Genomic DNA, 8,792 nt, shown 5'->3' on the forward strand with positions numbered 1-8,792 from the left:
GGATGCAATGTCTGAGACATAATTCTGCTCACCCTGAAGTTTGCAATTTTTACTTCTTGCTTCCTGTTTATAGCAGATTGGTGGGCTTTATGTCTCTGTGTACAATGTATTGCAGGGATCCAATGTCTGAAACATAATTCTGCTCACACCGAAGTTTGCAATTTTTACTTCTTGCTTCCTGTTTATCAGCAGATTGGTGGGCTTTATGTCTCTGTGTACAATATCTTGATGGTGATGGTGCAAATATCTCAAGCTCTCCGAGACCTGCCAGAACGTCATTTGTGAGGCCAATGCACTTTAGCATTTTTATAACCGTTAAATTGTTATGTAGAACAAACAACCTAAATACACTAAACTCGAATAGAGTGGGATGTTTGGATACATTGACACCACGTAATCCATATTATTTTATTCAGGTATTTGTTTTTTTATCAACACTTTTCTTCTTCTTCCTGACAATCTTATCTAGATCAACTTGAACTTCCTACTGAACTTAAATGAGGTCTAATGGTTGATTGGTAATAGTTACGAGTTTCTTTTGATCATACTCAAGCATGTTTACGTCTAAAATGAATTATGTCTTCGACCCTACCTTAAACTCAGTTTGCTATTGCTCTTCGTTTTCTAAAAGATTATGCTTCTAGTCTTATACTTGTGGAAGTTGGGAATTGATGCAATTTCCTGTATAGTTTTTCTTTTCAAAGCTCATGAAATGTTTGAAAGCAGCACAAGAATGGAGATCAATAGAAGGTTATGCTTCTAGTCTTATACTTGTGGAAGTTGGGAATTGATACAATTTCTTGTATAATTTGTCTTTTCAAAGTTCATAAAATGTTTGAAAGCAGCATAAGAATGGAGATCAATAAATGGGTTGTAGATGAAACAAAAGGGAAAATATAGGAACCACTTCCAGTTGATTCTGTAAACAAATATACGTGATTGGTTTTAACAAATGCCTTGTTCTTCAAGGGTACATGGAAAAAAATTGATTCCTCAGCAACATAGGAAGGTACTTTTAATTTTGTTAATGTTGAAACTGAGAAAGCGTCGACGATGACTAGAAAAAGGAAACATTTTATTAAGAGAGTTGGTAACTGTCAAATTATATGTCTTCCCTATGTCCAAGGAAAGAAAACGTTGTCATTTTCCATGTATTTTCCCTTGCGCAATAAGAAGAGTGACTTGTTCGATGTATAAGGAAAGAAAACGTTGTCATTTTTGTTGGAAATTTCTGGTAATTTCAAACACAAAAGAACAGAGAACAATGCTCTGTTTTTCTCCACAGGATCTTTAACACAGGGAAGCAAAAATTTCTGAGCAGAGCAGAGTTTCTCAACCAAAATAAACTTGTATTCATTAATCAAACAACAACTGATACAAATATATTTTTCCTCTACCTGAGGAATTACACCAAGAACATTTCAACAAAAATTACTCTGTCTCTGCAACAGAGAGTAATATTCTGTTTCATGAAAATTAACACACTGCTGTAAAATGAAACATTTCTTACATTTACTGCTGTAAATGTAATTCCTTCACATTTTACATTCAACAAAAAAAATTCCTTTACGCTGCTGCGTTTTTACATTTCATAAAAAAAACATTGCATTTCAACACTATCTCTGCAATATATATTTACACTGCTGTGTAAATATTTCCTCATTCATATGTGCTGCTGCATATTTCAAATATGTCTTCACTGGGAAAAATTAACCCTGCCCTCTTTTTTTCTTCTCTCGCACTGTTGTGCGTTTCATTGCTAATACAATGAACAAAAAAAAAATTACTCTTTACATATTGCATATATTTTTAACAATAAAAAAATATGCCCATACCTTTCTTTTACTCATCCCATACTTCCCGTACATAATAAACTAAAGCCTTTTACCTATATTTACGACCATAGTAAATATTCATTAAATGCCTTACTAATAAAACCGACAGTCAAACCAAAATTTTACTCCACACAAGTTCTCATCATGCAGGTCCGTTGATTTAATCAAACGACTATCATTAATTCCCCGGGAGCCCCTTTTACACGAACTTTATGTTCTGGGGGATTGGCGGTTTTGAAACCGTACTATGGACACGCATCAACAAGTCGCACTGATCGAAGCCCCCTTCAAAAATACCATGCTCGGCAAAAGGCGGTGCGATAAGAAACAGGTTGTTTTGTTGGAATAAATGCGGGCAGTTGGAAATTACAGTTTCAACACTCCCCTTTAATTTCAACTGCTGGGTTATCAGTCATACCCAGATATTTCCTCAAAAACTCAAAACTTTTATGATCCAATGGCTTTGTCAGAATGTTTGCAACCTATTCTTGAGTCCTGCAATGTTTTAAAACAATTTCTCCATTGCTCACCAATTCCCTGATGTAGTGAAACCTTGTGTCAATGTGTTTCGTTCTCTTATGAAACACCGAATTCTTGGATAATGCAATAGCTGAGCCATTGTCACAAAAAATCACCATTCCTTTTCCCTGCTCTTGGCCTAAACTCCTTAACATTCTTCTCATCCAAACTGCTTCACATGCTGCTGTTGTAGCTGCCACATATTCTGCCTCTACTATGGACAATGCCACAATAGGCTGTTTCTTAGAAGCCCATGGAATGGCTCCTGATCCCATGTGAAAAACATAACCGGATGTGCTTTTCCGATCATCTACACTTCCAGCCCAATCACTATCAGTGTATCCAACTAAATCTGAACATTCTGAGACAGTGTATAAAATGCCAAATCTTTTATTACCTTTGACATACCTCAAAATTCTTTTTGTTGCCTGCGAATGTGCTTCTTTTGGCCTCTCCATGAATCTGGAAATTACATTAACAGCATGCATTATATCCGACCTAGTTGCAGTCAAATACATGAGGCTGCCAACTATGCTCTTGTACAAACTAGGATCAAAATCCTTGTTGTTGTCCTCTTTGCTGAGTTTTAATCCCATCACTGTGGGAGTGATTGATGTCTTGTTGTCCTGCATGTTAAATCTTTCCAACAATTCATTTACATATTTTGCTTGTGAGATAAAAATTCTATTTTCATTTTGATCTATTTCTATTCCTAAGAAGTATCTCAGCAAACCCATGTCAGTCATTTCAAATTCTTCTTTCATGACTGTTTTGAAGTTTTCAATGAGTTAGTCATCATTACCTATAAAAATAACATCATCAACATATAACACAACAATTAGCATTTTACCATCATTTTCTTTGATGTAGACAGTGGGTTCTCCCTCACATTTTTCAAAACCATTTTCCAGTAGATAGGAATCTATCCTACTGTACCATGCTATTGGTGCTTGCTTCAGCCCATAAAGAGCTTTCTTCAATATGCACACTTTGTGCTCTTGGCCTTTCTTCTCATAGCCTAGAGGTTGCTCAATATAAACCTCTTCCTTTAACACTCTATTTAGGAATGCTGACTTCACGTCCATTTGGTAAACTTTCCACTTGTTTTGTGCTGCTATGGACAGCACTGCTCTCACGGTTTCCATTCTTGCAACCGGTGCGAAAGTTTCCTCATAGTCTCTCCCATACTGCTGCTTGTATCCATTGACAACTAGCCTTGCTTTGTGTCTTTCTATTTTGCCTTTAGCATTGCTCTTGGTCTTGTAGACCCATTTAACTCCAATGACTTCCTTTCCTTTTGGTAGTTCAACCAAATCCCATGTCTTGTTTCTCTCTATGGCATTGATTTCCTCATCCATAGCTTCTATCCATTTCCTATCCTTAATTGCATCTTCGAAATGAATAGGGTCATCAACATGACAATATAATGCAAACAAAGAATTCATACCTTCATCATAAATGTCACTTAAATTTCTGAATTTCTTACCTCTTTCATTTGGTGTACAAGTGCTTGAAGAAGCACTTGAATTTCCTCCTTGTGGTGTGCTTGGAGAAGCACTTTCATTTCTCCTCAAGGGTGTCCCTTGCTGTCCTTGTGTTGGTGCTACTGTTTGGGGATGTATTTTAGCCATCTCTTCATCATCTTCATCATGAGACAAACAATTTTTAACATTCACTGTTTTCTCTATGCTTCCATCCCAAGCTTCCTCCTCAATAAATTGAACATCTCTGCTCACAAAAAACTTCTTGGTAGATGGGATATACAACCTGTAAGCTTTGGATTTCTCACTGTATCCAATGAAAATACATTTCTCCCTTTGCTGTCCAACTTCCTCCTTAGCTGATCTGGAATGTGTGCATAAGCCACACAACCAAAAATTTTCATGTGGGTGACTCCTTGCTTTCTCCCACTCCATGCTTCTTCCAGCACTTTGTTCATGACTACTTTTGTTGGGCATCTATTCAAAATATATACTGCATAGTGTACAGCTTCAGCGCAATAATCATTTGGCAAATGCTTTGCCTTCAACATGCTCCTCGCCATATCCATGATGGTCCTATTCTTTCTTTCATCTACCCCATTTTACTACGGAGTGTACCTTGTGGTAAACTGTTTGTGTATTCCATTTTCTCTACAAAACCGTAGAAATTCCTTGGAGATATACTCACTTCCTTTATCAGTTCTTAGAACTTTGATATGCAGCCCACTTTGGTGTTCTACAAGTGCTTTGAAATTTCGAAATTTTTCAAGCACTTCACTTTTGTTCTTTAGAAAATAAACCCAAGTTTTTCTAATAAAATCGTCAATGAATGTTAGAAAATATTGGCTGCCTGCTAGTGATGGACTCTGCATTGGTCCACATAAATCTGAGTGGACAATTTCTAAGGGTGCTTTTGCCCTGATGCTTTTCCCTGATGGAAAAACTTCTCTGTGTTGTTTCTCTAAGATACAACCTTCACAAAGGATGTCCGGTTTCTCTATCAATGGTAATCATTTTACCATTCCTTTTCTATTCAACAAGTTAAGACCTCCAAAGTTGAGATGTCTAAATCTCAAGTGCCACAACCAATTTTCATCCTTTGGTACGCTTTGGAAAGCTTCTTGGGTAACTGCTGCAATTTCTTCTTTATTTTTCAAATCTGCCTTTATTCTGAGAGGGAACATCTTGTTCCTTATCATCTTCACTTCAGCAATACATTGTTTGCTGGGTTTTCTATCCATTATGGTACATACATCATTCTCAAAGAAAACATTGTACCCCTTTTGAGCAAGTTGTCCAATACTCAAGAGGTTACATTTCATTCCAGGAACATAATAGACATCTGCTATGGTTTTCTTTTCACCTTTCTTTGTAAATATTTTTACTTCTCCTTTTCCCATAACAGAAATTTTACTATCAGTCCCAAGTGTGACTTGTGATTTCACATTTTGATCTAAAGCAGAAAACAGGGCTATGTTTCCTGTCATATGGTTGCTGCAACCGGAGTCTAGAAACCATATATCATCACTGTTTGTTTCAGCCATGTTACAAGCTAAAAGCACATTATCTTGGCTGATATTTTCTCTAGTGATATGTGCACTAGATCTATTATTCATATCATGCTGCTTCTTTCTACATTCATTGGCATAATGCCCATATTTTTTACAATAATAACATTAGGCATTGGATTTTTCATACCTTTGTCCTTGAGCATGATGTTGTCCACTTTGTTGACTGCTGCCTTGGCCTTGGTTCTGATTTGGATAGCTGCCTCTTCCTTGAGCATTTGCTGCACTGTTCCTTCCACCTCTGTTTTGGCTTCTGCCTCTTCCTCTCTTGTTTCCTCTACCTTGACCTATTCCTCTTCCAAAGGACATCTGGGTCTTGAAGGCTTGCTCTAGAAATGAGTTTTCATTTCTACTCAACCTCTGCTCATGTGTTATCAGCGATGCATGAAGTTCATCAACTGAAAAGTTTGTGAGATCCTTTGTCTCTTCTATGGTGGTGACAATCACATCAAACTTTGAGGGTAGAACCCTCAATATTTTCTCCACAATCCTCCTTTCTTCAAGAACTTCTCCATGAGTCCTTATTTGTGTGACCAGACCAATTACATGTGTGAAAAATGAGTCAATATTGTCTGACTCCTTCATGCACAGGTTCTCAAAATCTTTCCTCAACAACTGTAGTTTTGCTGTCTTCACTTTCTCCATGCCTTGATAGGCTGTCTTGAGAGTTTTCCATGCTTCTTTGGATGTCTTTGCTGCTGCTATCCTTGCAAACACACCCTCATGCATTGCTCGATATAAAAATACGAAGGCTTTGGAATCCTTCTTCTTATTGCTCTTCAATAGATCTTTGCCTGCCTGAGTTAACCTATTAAACTCATCTTCATCTGCTAGTTCTTCAAAACCATCCTCAACTAATTCCCATAAATCTTGTGAGGCAAACAGGGCTCTCATGGTTATTGCCCAATAGTCATAGTTTTTCCCATTACACTGTGGGAGTTGAATATTAAAAATACCCATACTAGTGCTAGTGCTGGCCATTCCTTGCATTCTCAGCTATGCTTCAAATATTTGACTGTGTATTTAAAAACACTTACTGTCTTCAACAGCTACACTGACTGTGTATTTAAAAACACTTACTGTCTTCAACAGCTACACAAAAAAACTTTGAGAAATACCTTGGATTCTTTTGCCTGAGACTTCACTCTACTGGAGAAGTTGTTGCAGCAAAAAACTCCTTCCTTCAGCTTCTTTGACACCTTCAAAGAGCCTGGATCTGCTTTGATACCATGTTGGAAATTTCTGGTAATTTCAAACACAAAAGAACAGAGAACAATGCTCTGTTTTTCTCCACAGGATCTTTAACACAGGGAAGCAAAAATTTCTGAGCAGAGCAGAGTTTCTCAACCAAAATAAACTTGTATTCATTAATCAAACAACAGCTGATACAAATATATTCTTCCTCTACCTGAGGGATTACACCAAGAACATTTCAACAAAAATTACTTTGTCTCTGCAACAAAGAGTAATACTCTGTTTTATGAAAATTAACACACTGCTGTAAAATGAAACATTTCTTGCATTTACTGCTGTAAATGTAATTCCTTCACATTTCACATTCAACAAAAAAAAACTCCTTTATGTTGTTGCGTTTTTACATTTCATAAAAAAAACCATTGCATTTCAACACTATCTCTACAATATATATTTACACTGCTGTGTAAATATTTCCTCATTTATATGTGCTGCTGCATATTTCAAATATGTCTTCACTAGGAAAAATTAACCCTGCCCTCTTTTTTTCTTCTCTCGCACTGCTGTGCATTTCATTGCTAATACGATGAACAAAAAAAACATTACTCCTTACATATTGCATATATTTTTAGTAATAAAAAAATATGCCCATACCTTTCTTTTACTCATTCCATACTTCCCGTCCATAATAAACTAAAGCCTTTTACCTATATTTACGACCATAGTAAATATTCATTAAATGCCTTACTAATAAAACCGACGGTCAAACCAAAATTTTACTCCACGCAAGTTCTCATCATGCAGGTCCGTTGATTTAATCAAACGGCTATCATTAATTCCCTGGGAGCCCCTTTTACACGAACTTTACGTTCCGGGGGATTGGCGGTTTTGAAACCGTACTGTGGACACACGTCAACAAGTCGCACTGATCAGAGCCCCCTCCAAAAATACCATGCTCGGCAAAAAGCGGTGCGATAAGAAACATGTGGTTTTGTTGGAATAAATGTGGGTAGTTGGAAATTACAGTTTCAACACCATGTATTTTCCCTTGCGCAATAAGAAGAGTGACTTGTTCGATGTATAGAAAACTATTAATCTTCATTTTTGTGAGAATCATCTATCTCGAGGACATGAAGTTGAAGTTAGATTTTTTCAGCTACCTCCTTTATGATTTCCTTTTCTTTTGAGGTACAAAAATTGCTAAAAAAGTTGGGTTTGGTGCTGATTTTTCTAATGTGGCAGACTTCACAGAAATGGTGTATTTCTAGGTCACTACACATTTCAAATGTTTTTCACAAGTCGTTTCTAGAGGTTAATGAAAATGGAACTGAAGTTGCGGCTGTCACTGTCAATGCTTCTTGTGTCAGACCTTGTACACATTGGCCCCACTTTCATGGCCGATAATATGAATTCACTCCAAGTCTGTGATACCCTACACGTATCTGGACACATATGCACTCTTCGGAAGCAAAGGAAATCGATAAAGCTGAGAAAATCTGAATTCGCTCCAAGTCTGACTCCAAGTCTGTGAGATCCGACACGTCTCTGGACATAGATGCACTCTTCGGAGGCAAATCGATAAAGCTGAGTCTGTTGGTGTGCAGGGATGGGGATATTGTTAGAAAAATTGATAGAATTTATGCGTAAATAATTTACGCGGAGAGGCATAGAGCTATGATTTTCGCGAAGCTTCTTTCGTGCAGCTCACCTTCACGCACCGCGGAGGTAATTTCGCGCAACTCTACGACATTGGCGAAGCTGATTTCGCGGATGTGTAATTTCGAGCAGCTCTATGACATTCGCGAAGCTGATTTTGTGGACCTGGATTTAGTGGAGCTATGGCAGAGACTTAATAAATACACAGAATTCACTTAGGGCAAAAACAAAGGTAAAATCTTGGAGCATCACAAATAAAACTTATGATTAATTTCTAAATCTTGCAAATACATTCACATGAGACTGCATCTCATTTACCAATTAAAAAAAAACACTTCACGCAGAATATAACACAGTAAAACACATTAACTATTATTTTTACGTGTCCACTAAAATTTTCTCCACAATTTTCTCCACATAGACTCTCGCTCTTTTTTCTTTAACTCTCTTACTCTCTCTAACTACAAAATGACTTTTACATTCATATTTAACTCAACATATAATTTTACATTTAATTCATGACAGAGAAAAATAATTAG

At 36.9% G+C, this 8,792-nt stretch overlaps 1 pseudogene; it reads left to right on the forward strand.

Moving 5' to 3' along the window:
* Window positions 1-831: 831 nt before the first annotated feature.
* LOC149139077 (serpin-ZX pseudogene) lies at window positions 832-8,001 on the forward strand (annotated as a pseudogene).
* Window positions 8,002-8,792: the final 791 nt, after the last annotated feature.

The sequence above is a fragment of the Pinus tabuliformis genome, chromosome X (genome assembly GCF_031772625.1).
Source record: "Pinus tabuliformis cultivar Carrire ecotype Pingquan chromosome X, CPIR1, whole genome shotgun sequence".
Classification (NCBI taxonomy): domain Eukaryota; kingdom Viridiplantae; phylum Streptophyta; class Pinopsida; order Pinales; family Pinaceae; genus Pinus; species Pinus tabuliformis.